Below are 13,365 nucleotides of genomic sequence, written 5' to 3'. Positions count from 1 at the left end.
GACAGTATAATTATTTGTAACAATAATGGGGGTAGAATGCGTCGTCCCACTCTCGTCCTTTCTGCCCAGCTTCCTTGAAGTCTGAATGCAGGTCCAGAGGAGATGACCCTGTCAGGGTCCCTGGTGAACTTTGATGGGGCGTCGCAGTTACAGATATGGTAGACTATTATTTTTATAACTCTGTGTCTAAATTTATATATATTTGCCAATTTTTCTATGGTCCTGAACTCTCTTCCCTTCCAAGTCACACCTACACCTATGACTATTTCCAAATATCCTTGCTCTTTTCATCTTCTTTCTCCAGATCCTGATGGAGTTTGAGTTCAGAGCACTGTGGTCATCTTCCTTTATCATCCCACCCTCACTGGGAATAGTGAATCGGAATTATTTTTGGAATGCATAAGGTGGGAGTTCTGGCTTCTGTAATTGTTTCTCCACTGGACATGAGTGTTGGCAGGTCGATGCATACCTCCAGCCTGTTTCTATCTTTCCTTAGTGGGGTAGCACTTTCCAGGACACATTGTTGAAGTTCTCTGCCCAGGGAAGTCAGGATGGAATCATGATAATATCTGTAACTTAGTGGCTGAATGACAGTAAGATATAAAGCAGAAAAAATGATTAATGAACATGAACCAAAAAGTAACAATAGAGCAATTGAGAATAGTGATCTTAGGGTAGGAAAAAGTGAGGAAATCTATTTTAGATATGTTCCTAGAGGCCCACGACTTCTGTAGGTTTCACTTGAGTTTGATAGCTAGCGTGGAGATGACAAAAATGTCTGGGAAGATGGTGTCAGAGCCTAGAAAGGGGCTATAAAGTTGGATTAGAGCAGAGAATAGCTTCCAAACTTGAAGAAAATCTATGACTAAAAAGAACTGTTTACTCCAGCAACCAGACCCAGGGCCCATATATATCCTTACTGAGCACAGGAGCCTGTGTAACTTCTGAATCCCTGTCTGTCCGAGCTCATAGTTCATGGTCAAAGCTGGAAACATTCTAGGCTGGCTTGATTTCAAGGACCAGTCTACCTGGAGTGGAAGAATAGGATGACCTAGCTTCCCTTTGGAGAGTGGGACAGTCCCTACCACTACAAAGCCACATTCTTACTGCTGAACTTTACTCTTCCTTCTTCCTCATCCTCTTTTTCTTCAATTTTTTCTTTTCATTGGATAGTTGTTAAACGGCTACACAAGTGAGATACTTATGGATGCATAGCTTTTTACACATGATCTGATGGCAGATGACAATCATTCCAATATTTATTTTCAAAATACTTCTTTTTTTATTTTTTTATTTTTACTTTATTGAGAGAGTGGGGATTGAGAGAGAGAGGAATATGTGTTGACATTTTTACTTCCATTAAGAAGTAGAATAAAGTAATTGCAACAAATATCAACTTTCCACATTCTTTCTCCAAGTAATATGAGGAATATGAAATGTCCTCATGAGTAAAATGCCACATGTAGTCATCCTTAACAACCATCTCTTAGCAAAGGTGAGAGTGTTGATAGAGTGGAAGGGAATTCCTAAGCCAATGACAAAGCATGACAAGCCCTGACTGGTGGCAGGGTATATTAAATAATTTGAATTGCAGTTTTTACTCACAGAGACATTTCCCCAGCCCGCATGTATCATCGGAGAAAGTGTCACCTGCCTCATAAAAAATGGGAAATGTCTGTTTACCTATTGGATCATATGATTTGTAACCAGTCCTGCTGAAGTTCAACCACAATTTTGTATATTTCTTTGATATCATGATGAATAATAGATCTCAGGACTAATGAACATACCCACTATATATTGTTCATTATTTTATAGTATTTGATAATAAAATGTTATATTTTAATTAGGTAATACATAGTATATATAAATATTTTACATGTCTTATATACATATATTTGTATGGCATATACTTATATAAACAAATATTCATTCAATTCAATATATTATTTTACTTATTTTTTGCCACCAGTGTTATTGCAAGTGCCATGTCTGCACAACTTCATTGCTCCTGAGTTTTCCTTTCCTTTCTTTCTGTCTTTTTCCTTTCCTTTCTTTCTTCTTTCTTTTTTTTTTTTGATAGAGGGTGAGAGAAGAATACAAAGAGAATAAAGAAAGAAGAGAGGAGAGAGACACATACTCTCTTTGAAGATTCTTTTCTGTTTAACTCAGGAGACTTGAACTTATGTTCTCTATATCTTAGTATTTATTCTAAATGTATTACATAAATTAGTATCTTTTTCTATAGCATTTTATTAATATTCAATATGGTCTGTCCTAAGATAGTCCATATGATCATTCTGTGTTTTCTATTTGGTTTTCATACGAATTTTAATATTTTGTCTTTTGGGAGTAGTAAAAACAGAGAAAAGTTAGATCTGCTTCTTTAGGTAATTCCTCATGAATGAGTGAAATAGCAACCAGAGAGCAAGCCAAACTTCCCCTTCCTTCTTTCTCTTGTCGCAATTATTACTTTTTTAGGATTTTTAAAAAGATTTATTTATTTATTCCCTTTTGTTGCCCTTGTTATTTTATTGTTGTAGTTATTACTGTGGTTGTTATTGATGCCATTGTTGTTGGATAGGAGAGAAATGAAGAGAGGAGGGGAAGACAGGTGGAGAGAAGGAGAGACACTTGCTGACCTGCTTCACCCCTTGTGTAGCAAGTCCCCTTCAGGTGAGGACCCGGGGGCTTGTGTCACAATTATTTTGCCATCATTTCCACATGCCCTTTGCCTTGTAATATCTAGTCAATTCTGCATATCTTGGATAAGTTAGAGTCTCTAGTCAACTCTTTGTCCTCTGAGATAAAAACTCATAACCCAAGATTCAGATTAAAAGTGCCAATTCTTGGCAGAGTAGAGAGGCTTCATTCAAGACTCAGGCAATTGCATATAATCATACAATGCTTATGTTGTTGGAATCCACATTAGTGAAAGGAGATTATGAATCAACTAAGGAGCAGTTCCAGAGAACAAAGGGAAACATTGTGATGTTCACAGTCAGGAAGTTCCCTTGTAATGTCAACTTCTCAGGTTATGAGAAAGGAGATTGTTGTACTTCTGGGCAGAATAACCAATGGTAGTGACCAAAATCTGGAGTACACTTTTGAGACCCCCATGATGGTGGAATCCAAATGGTTTCAGTTTGGTTTAATACCTACACTTGTACTGTTTTAAGATAATAGCATACTACTTCTTAATTTCTGTTTGGGTTTGCCATTTTAACACAACTGAGCAAAAGTTTGTGTATATCCTTATCCCATGTTTAGCAATGAAAAGTATTTGATTTTGAGTTGATAGACTATATTGCCTTCACTTGTTGATCAGTCAGGACCATCACAATATCAACACTTATCCTAGAGAAAGAAAAAAAAATGTTCAAGAGAATTCAGTTGCAAAAAGGTAAGAACATAGTAGGTAGATTGGAAAACTTCTCTGGCTTAAAAGTTTCACAGAGAAATCAGTATCACTAAGGCACTCCTTCCATAGGTCCCTAGGGCATGTCAATTAAAAGAGTCATTGCTTTGGGATATGCTGAATACATCACCCTAGAAGTGTTCATTGTTTCTTTTCCATGAGCAAGTCACAAATTAGGGATAATTCTCGTTTAAGTAATAATGACTAGAGATGCCATTCAACCATTACCAGATTAACATGAAACTAAAGCCTGCAAGTTACCTGACAGTGAAATCCTGTTGTAAAACTAGATGGCCTTGACAGGTTTTTATCTACAACTTTTAGATAGCTATCATTTCTTTTCACACTTACATATTCTCCTAGTTTCATATTGAAGTTCTGACCCCAGAGTAACAGGACTGGCTGACCAGAAGAGAGAAGAGATGAGGAGAAATTAATAGATTATGTTAGATTCCGCAACTGTTGAGATATTAAAACCATGTTTGAAGACTTGGAAGGGAAGAGAGTTCAGGACCATAGAAAAATATATATATAGACAGAGTTATAAAAATAATAGTCTACCATATCTGTAACCTTTGGAGAACTACTGTAGCCTCCAGTGGAGGTAGCAGGGATAGAGAACTCTTGTTGAGGGAACAGTAAGGAATTATATTCTTGTTATCTTTCTCATCCACATTGATTTTTGTTGACATAGGATATTATTTCAATAGCTTCTAGCTGAGAAAGAAAGATAATATGTTTGCTGAATATATGCAATGGTGTTTGTCATAATGTAGATCCAGATATCTGGGCTACATTGAATTTAAATATTTTTCACTAGGACATTCAACAAACTATAAAATACATGCTAATTACATTTAACCATAAACTTCTTATTTTTTATTTATAAAAAGGAAAAATTGACAAACCATATGATAAGAGTTTTACAACTCCACATAATTCCCACCACCAGAACTCTGTATCCAACCCCCTTCCCTCTTATTATTAATATTCTCTAGTCCTCTGGGAGTATGGACTCAAGGTCATTGTGAGATGGAGAAGGGGGAAGGTCTGATTTCTGTGATTGCTTCCCTGCTGAACACAGGCATTGACAGGTTGACTCATACTCCCAGCCTGTCCCTTTCTTTCCCTAGTGGGTTGGGGTTCTGGGGAATCAGAACTCCAGGACACATTGCTAGGGTTGTCTGTCCAGAGAAATCTGGTTGGCATCACACTAGCATCTGGAACCTGGTGGCTGAAAAGACAGTCAACATACAAAGCTAAATTGTTGACCAATTATGGACCTAAGTGCTAGAACAGTGCAGATGAAGAGTTGGGGGGGGGGGTCTCCGTTTTGTAGATAGCTAATAGGCCTATTATAGTTATATTCCAAAGGGCCTGTTTCTATACTAGTTTTTGGTTTTATTTTTCCTGAGCCTGAAATCTGATATGCAGGTGAATCCAAGTTATTGGATTATATGGAGATGATGTCATGGCAGGCAGAAGGACCAGAAAGCTGGATCAGGGAAGAGAGTAGCTCCCAAATATAGGAAGGTTGTATAAATATTTTTTATTATGAACCCCATCAATTTGATCTGATCTGGGGCCCATATTCAGCTTAGGAGCCTTTGTGACCTCTGCATCCCTGTAGATATGAGCTCACATTCTGTGGTCATGAATAGGAACGTTCCCAGCTACCCCTAATTCTGGACTCATCTTCCTCAGGTGAGCACAGAGTATGTAGTCCAGCCTTCCCTTTGTTGATCCATGTTGAGGGCAAGGTCCTATGGGGGCCCACAAAGGGGTCTATTTTGTTGTTCCTGATAGAGATGACTGATAACAATGGAGAGAGGGATTTATTAGAGTGCTAAAAACGAATAGATATGGGCCCGAGATCAGACTGATGGAGTTTATAGTTAATGGTATTTATATACGTTTCCCATATTTGGGAGCTTCTCTCTGCCTTTATACAGCTTTCTAGTCCTCTCTTCAACTCTGACACCATCTTCTCAGACAATATTCCTAGCTCACCTGCATGACAGCAGTTGGACACAGTCAAAAGTTAATAAACTCATGGGCCCCCTTCGAATATACCTAAAATAGGCTTTCTAGTTTCTTCCAACATGAAGACCCCAAATTTCATCTGCTATACTTTTACCTTTGGGTTCCTGATTAGTAAACAAATTGTTCTGCTTTATACCTTACTGCTTTTCAGCCACCAGGTTTCAGATGCTACCATGACAGCAACTTGACATCCCTGAGCTGACAACCTCACCAATGTGACCAGGAACTCCCTGCCTCTCCAGAACCTTTCCCCATTAGGGAAAGACAGAAAAAGGTTGGGAATATGGAGCAACCTGTCAATACCCATGTACAGTGGAGAAGCAAATACAGAAGCCAGATCTACCACCTTCTGTTCCACATAAAGAATTTTGGTCCATACTCCCAGAGGAATAAAGAATAGGGAAACTTCCACTGGAGGAGAGGGGATATGAAACTCTGGTGGTGAAAATTGTATGGAATTGTATCCCTCTTATACCACAATCATTATTAAATCATTAATAAAGATAAATAAATAATTGCATGCATTGCTCAAGGCATTCTTTAGCACTTTAGTCTTTCTTTCTCTCTCTTTCTTTCATTCATTCATTGTTTCTTTCTTATTTGCCTCCAGGATTATCACTGGGGCTCACTGCCTGCACCACAAATCTATTGCTCCTGGAGGCCATTTTCCCTCCATTTTTGTTGCCCTTGTAGTTGTTTTATTATAGTTATTGTTGCTATTGCTGCTGTTGTTGGATAGGACAGAGAGAAATTGAGAGGGGGGAAAAGGGAAAGGAGGAGAGAAAGATAGACACCTGTAGACCTGCTTCACTCCCTGTGATGGAACCCCCATGCAGGTAGGAAGCTGAGGGCTCAAACCAGGATCCTTACACCAGTCCTTGAGCTTCGTGCCATGTGCATTTATCCCGCTGAGCCACCACCCAGCCCCCTTTATTTTTTTTTTCTGCCAGAGTTATCTATGGGGCTCAGTGCCTGCAGGACTCCACTGTTTTTTTGTCCTTAATATGTTGTATTCAAAATCATCATGTTGCAATATTCCGTAACTGTGCAATAGTGGAAATTTCCCAAAGTCCAGGTCTATATACTTCATAATTAATTGAGAATTATAAAATCACAGTGTTAAACCCACTATAAAACTGTCTTCTTTCTCATTTTTTAAATGAAGATAATTGGTATATATATTTTGAATGTTATTTGAAATATCACTTTTCTTGACCATTCTGCCATATCACACCGAGTTATCTCTGAAGCTACAGCTAGAAGGTAAGCAACTTTGAACAAAACAGGGGGCAGTGATAAGCACCTTCAATATGATTTGGATATATAGTCAACATCAATAAAAATTCTTTTGCTCCTAATTTAATTCTGAGCTCCTCTCCAGCTATGCTTTAGCCTGTTGCTGCTGCTCACCTTTGTTTAAGGAGATGATATTATGAAACAAATACCATCAAGAGAACTACAACTGCCAGAATGAAAAAATATATATAATGAGGCAACGGAGAAAGAGAGGAAGTTTAGGCTTGTGGCCCATTTCCATTTACAACCACCTACAATGTCTGAAGGCATAGCTGTGAGATAATAAACAGGTAACACGGTCTATCTGGAAAAATACGTCCACGTGACATCGTACCAGATGAGTTGCTTGCTGGGACCCAATCAGAATATCAAGGGAATGGTGAAGAGTGTATGCAGTGCTCTCAAGTTGGGCTCAGTTGAGGCTTGAGAGTTGGCATCTACTGCAAATAAAAATTCCATTTGGAAGGATTGAATTCTTTAAGAAAAATATGTAAGCAATGTGTGATGCGTAATGCTGGCGCAATCTCAGCAATATTAAAGTAAGATTAAGCTGAGTTATTTATTCTTAAATCCATAGCCTCATCTAAGATGTCTCTTGGGAAACTTAAATAATTTTGTATTAGTGTTAAGGAAATATTTAGTTTTTAAAAAATGAAATATAAATTTACAATAATTCCTTATTATTATTAAGAAGATCAAGGAAGGAAAATATTCTTGTTTGTAGATTGGACTTACATGAAAAGACACTAATGGGAGACCAGGAGGTGTCACACCTGGATAAGCAAGCATAGTATAATGCACAAGGTCACAGATTTGAGCCCCAGGTCCCCACATACAGGGGAAAAGCTTTATGAGTGGTAAAGCAGTGCTGCAGGTGTCTCTCTGTTTCTTTACCTCTCTCACTTTCTCCCTTCTCTCTTGACTTCTCTCTATCTCTACCCAATAAATGAAGATAATTTAAAAGATGTGCTAAAAATAAACTTTAAAAAGATAGTAATAAATTTGAAAAATGAATTTCATTCTATTGTAAAATTCTTAATCTCAAAGGAAGTACTAACACAACAGTCAAATCACATAATAATCTATCTGTGTCTTCTTAATTTGTCTAGCATTTTAGAAGTTTTGAAGTATATTTATATATTTCTTTTTATTTTGACATTTATATTGTGAATTCAATATATATGAATGACAAAATTATGGAACATTTTAATGGGATGAGGAGAAAGTGTTATGTTATTATGGTACCAAAGAACACGTAAAGGAGCAAAAGTGGTAAAAAAAAATCTCTTATGTATCAGTATTTATAATGTGAAGAGAAATATTGCATAATAGGTCAACAAACATGACCAACAATGAATTATTCAATACAATGTGTAGATAACACCCACATTTAACAATAAAAAGATAGCAAGATCACCAAAAATAAATGACCCAATACCCAAGAAGACATTTTAAGTGGTTCATCATTGTGTTAAAATATTTCAACCTCTTTTGTAATCAGGGAAATTCCAATGAAAACCACACTGAGATGCCATTTCACACCCACTAGATTGGCAAAAATTAACAAATCCAAGAACACGAAGTTTTGGCAACTATCTAGAATAACGGGAACTTGTACAAGTTAGATGGGCTGTATAGTGTAAATATTTTTAAAGTGATTTGGCATTATCTAATGAAGTTGACAATGAAAAATGTAAATTTATAATCTCAGTCTTAGGAATATATTCTAGAACTTTGATCTTTGTTTCCCAGCAATCATGCAAATGCATGTTCAGTATTTACAAGTGTCATAGTTTGTTTTAGCAAAACAGTGATACATGGTGGATTAAAAAATCATAATATTTTTTCAGAGAAATGAATAACGTGTTATATTATTGTTATGCAAACTGTTCTGTATTTAAGAAGTAAGATCTATAGCTTTCACTATCGTGATAACTAAATATTACTTTATGCTGGTTATTTAAAAAGGAAGCTGTAAAAACAAAGAAATGCAAAATAAGTTTCAGTTGTGCTACCTGCTTTGGGGAAAGGCAACGAATAGTAGGCTATAGAATAAAACTAGGGATAATTCTATTCTAACATTTTATATGTCTATTTTGGCTCCAGTACCAGGCCATTTTGGATATAGTGGCTTTGTAGTATGTTTTTGAGATCATGCTACATGATGTCTCTGATCTTGATCTTTTCCAACAGAATTTCTTAGACTATCCTGCATATTTTTTTCTCCAGATAAATATTTGTTTTTGTTCTCCTCTCTTGAAGAACTTTAATGGGACCCTGACAGGGACTGAATTAAATCTGTATGTGACTTTAGATGGATATCTGGTGTAAGGTAGAGAAGAGACCTCTAGGTTAGGGCTGTGAGTGTCCCCCAGACACCTACCACTAAGAGATGAAAGACTGTGAAAATGTTTCAGGCTGTACTGTAAACTATTAGCCTTCTAATAAAAAAAAACTTTAAAACCCCCCAAAATAAGGACAGCTATTTCAGTAGTGGTGTTTTGGTTGTCCTATGTTTTGTTTTGTTTTTTTTTGATCTGATTATTACATCATGTTTATTAGATTTGGGTGAGAATCATTTTTTATTGGGGAATTAATGATTTACAATAAATACAGTTGTTGGTACATGTGTAAGATTTCTCAGTTTTCTGAAAATCTCTCTCACCCCCAGTCTAAGTCCCCCCCCCCATCATCACTCACTAGAACCTGAAAGTTTCCCCTTGCCTTAGATTCTTTTACTTTGGTGCAATACACCAAACCCAGCTCATGCTCTGCTTTGTGTTTCTCTTTCTGTCCGCCATTCTCAATTTCTGCCTATGAGTGTCACCATCCCATATTCATCTTCCTCTTTCATGATTCCTGTATGCTCCATCCAAGATGTGGTTAAGGTGTACTTATCAGTCGTAATATCTGAGGAATATTCCATTGTGTATATATACCACAGCATTCTCAGATACTCATCTGTTGTTGGACACATGGGTTGCTTCTAGGTTTTCGCTATTACAAATTATGCTGCTATGACCATAGGTCTATACAGATGTTTTTCTCATTGGGATATATCCCTAGGAGAGGAATTTCAGGGCCATAGGGTATGTCAACTTCTAGACTTTTGACAGGTTTCCAGACAACTCTCCATAGGAGTTGGACCAATTTACATTTCCTCTTGCAGTGCAAGAGGGTTCCTTAATCCCTGCAACCTCTCCAGTATCTATTGTGGCTATCGGTTTGGATGTATGACATTCTCACAGGAGTGAAGTGATATCTCATTGTCGACTTTATTTGCATTTCTCTGATAATCAATTAGTTGGGTAATTTTTTTCACATGTGTGTTAGTCTCTTGGATCTCTTCTTTGGTGAATATTCTGTTCATATTCTCTCATCATTTTTGGATGGGGTCATTTGTTTTCTTGTCACTGCATTTGGTGAGCTCTTTATATATTTTGGTAATTAGCCTCTTGTCTGATGTATGGCATATAAAGATCTTTTCTCACTCTATAAGTAGTCTCTGTCTGAGTGGTGTTTCTTCTCCAGTGCATTTTGTCTACTTGATTTAATCTATTTGCTTTATTTATTTTTTGTCTTCCTTGCAATTGGATTTGTATCATTGAAGATGTCTATGAAATTGAGATGAAAATGAATTTTGCTAGTATTTGCTAGTTTTTTTTTTTTTTTTTTTTGTCTGTATCAAAATCCTTCTAGCCTGCTTTTGTGTATGGCGAAATGTGAAATCCCAACTTTCCCAAGACCATTTGTTGAAGAGGTGCTTCTTTCTCTGTTTAATAGTTTGGACCTACTTGTCAAAAATTACAAGTCGATAGATGTGGGCGTTTATTTCTGGGATCTAAATTCTATTCCACTAGTCAGTGTGTCTATTTTGTTCCAGTGACAAGCAGTTTTGATTAAAATGTTCCTATACTATAGTTTGAGATCTGGGAATGTGATGCCACAAGTTCTGTTACTTTTTTTCTCAATATTCTTATGGAATTTCTAGGTATTTTTCTGGTTCTATATAAACATTTGTAGCTTTTTTTCTATTCTCTAAAAAATTGGGTTGGACCTTGATAAGGATTGCATTAAATTCGTATATGTCTCTGAGTAAAATATTGATTTTGATGATGTTAATTCTTCCAATTCATGAACATAGAATAACTTTCCACACTGGAATATCCCTAAATATACAAAGATGCCCCACAAGGATAAATTTGGTTAAATAAAAAAGTTAACTCTATGACATTCTCTGTGTGTGTGTGTGTGTTTAGAAAGATACCAACACACTATGCTCCCCTTAAAGAAGTAGCAAACATGAGTCACACACAAGACAAAGCAGCTCACTACCCTAGTAAAATATTTCACTGGCCTCAATTTCTGAATTTGTAGAAACTGATTTGCAAAAACAGAAATCTATTTCCAAGAAAGGAACAAATAGAAATTCTCTCAAACACCTGTCTCCCTAAACACACACACACACACACACACACACACACACACACACACACACCACTTGTCTTTCCTCTACATATAATAAGAATCATTTAAGATCTGTTGTAAGTTAGTCTTCAGGAAAAAAAAACTTCAAAAACACAGCAGCATTATCAAGGAAGTCAGAAAAACTGATAAGCTTTTTTTTTTAAAAAAATTAAATTTTCTTTATTTATTGGATAGAGACAGCCAGAAGTCGATATAGAAGGGGGTGATAGGGAGAGAAACAGAGAGACACCTGCAGTGCTGCTTCACCACTTGGAAAGCTTTCCCCCTACAGGTGTGGACCGGGGTTTGAACTCGGGTCCTTGCATACTGTAATATGTGTGCTCAACCACCACCCGGCCCCTTAGAGACTGATAAACTTAAGATTCCTCTCTATTCACTATACTGAATTAAATAGACCAGTTAATACTATTTATCAAGAAGTAAACTTCAAATATTTTCAAAAACTGAGAGAAGCAGTGGTTCAGTGAGAAGTTACCACCAATTTTTTTTCTTTAAAACTATTGTTATATTATCCTGGCTTATGTTGTTATAATAGAATGCGAGTTGATCAAAAAGATGGCTCAGTAGGTCTCAGGATTTGTTTGTGTGAGGTTTGACATTCCTTCACTATTACCACCTATGCCGGTTTGGTTTCTTTCTCTCTGTATATATAAGAAGGGGTCTAGGAGAGGAGTGTGACTATTCAGCAACATTTCTTTCCAACCAATGTAATGATCATGGTCTCTCAGAAAAATATCAGTGCTTGACAAATTTATAAAGAACTGTATCACTTCATCCATCCCTACGTGTTTTGTTACTCCAATTTAGAAATCCAAGTTAATTTGCCTAAAGTAGTCATAACTTCTAATAAGCAGAGAATCTTTTGAAATGTGTCTGTTTGCCTCAAGACTGGAAATAGAGTATAAAAAGTGCCTGATGAGAGATGAATTCATTGGACTCAACATCCACATTTTACCCTGAGGAGTTGGTTTCTTTTGTTCTTTTTTTTTTTTTCGGGGGGGGGGGGTTTCTCCTAGTCCAGGAAAATGTCTTGAAAGAAGAGGTTCTTTTTTGTAGAAATAAGTTAGAGCTACCCAGGATTACAGTTCTCTAAGCCTATCACCTTTCTCACCTTTCCTGGCCCCAGAAATGCCCTTTTTTTCTAACCTCAAGCTTACCTTCTAAAATGTTGGCAGCTTAAAATGGAACAGTGGTTCTCATGATTTGTCATCCCAGTGGAATTCTTTTCTATGTTCCCTGCCTTGTTCTGCCCTCTATGATCTATGCCCCAACCTGTACACTTGACCATACTTCATCCCTACTCTTTTTGGACCAGGGAACACAAACTCCACTCCCTCTAGACTCTTCCACGGAACATTCCTTTGTCCTTTTCTTGGATGGTTGCCAGTCTGGCTTGACCTCCAAGGTTGAATTTCAAAGTTTGGCATTTCTGGTGATTGCACCAAGTTATGCTAATGGTAGTAAAAAAGGAGTATCCTGGAAAATTTTAACAGCTATTTCAATATTTCAACCACATTATTTTTAGTGTGAGTACATGGACACACTTTTTAGACTATTCTGCATAGTGTACTCTCTTCTGAAGAGGCAATGTGACTAAATTACTAAACCCATAAAAAGAAACTAGCATCTTGTGGGGAAAGGCCCACTGTCTGGGAAATCCAGGCCACTATCTATCTCCATGAGAGTCTGAAAGGGTCGACCCCAAGCCCTCTCCTCACAGGTAGGCAGGTCCCCACTCAACCCCATGACCTGAAGATGGATGGAATTTTCCAGACTGGGAACCTTGTTGCACATACTTCCTCGTTCCTTTTGAACAAAGGCTACAAATTATCAAATATGGGCAACTGAAACCCACCACAAATATTCTGTTTTTACTTAACTGTCCCCTTCTCTCCTGCCCTGAGGTGCTCATAATTCACTTTTAGAGAGAAGTCTGACTATGCATGATGAGCTCATGACCAGACCTTATACAGTAACTTCCCGAAAATGAACAAACACCTGATAGATCAAGACTTAACCCTGTATTGTGTGTGGCTTAATGATTACCTTAACCTTTTCCTAACCCTTAAGTATATCTACCAGCTTGTACACCCAATAAATGAGATGTCCCCTGAAGCTCT

At 37.1% G+C, this 13,365-nt stretch overlaps 1 long non-coding RNA gene across 1 annotated transcript; it reads left to right on the top strand.

Moving 5' to 3' along the window:
* Positions 1-303: 303 nt before the first annotated feature.
* Positions 304-5,976, top strand: LOC132536377 (uncharacterized). The gene is made up of 2 exons (XR_009547977.1): positions 304-404; positions 5,613-5,976. It is a non-coding gene; the product is annotated as an uncharacterized LOC132536377 (long non-coding RNA).
* Positions 5,977-13,365: the final 7,389 nt, after the last annotated feature.

This window comes from Erinaceus europaeus, unplaced genomic scaffold (assembly GCF_950295315.1).
Source record: "Erinaceus europaeus unplaced genomic scaffold, mEriEur2.1 scaffold_690, whole genome shotgun sequence".
Classification (NCBI taxonomy): Eukaryota; Metazoa; Chordata; class Mammalia; order Eulipotyphla; family Erinaceidae; genus Erinaceus; species Erinaceus europaeus.
This window is presented reverse-complemented; position numbering and strand designations above follow the sequence as displayed.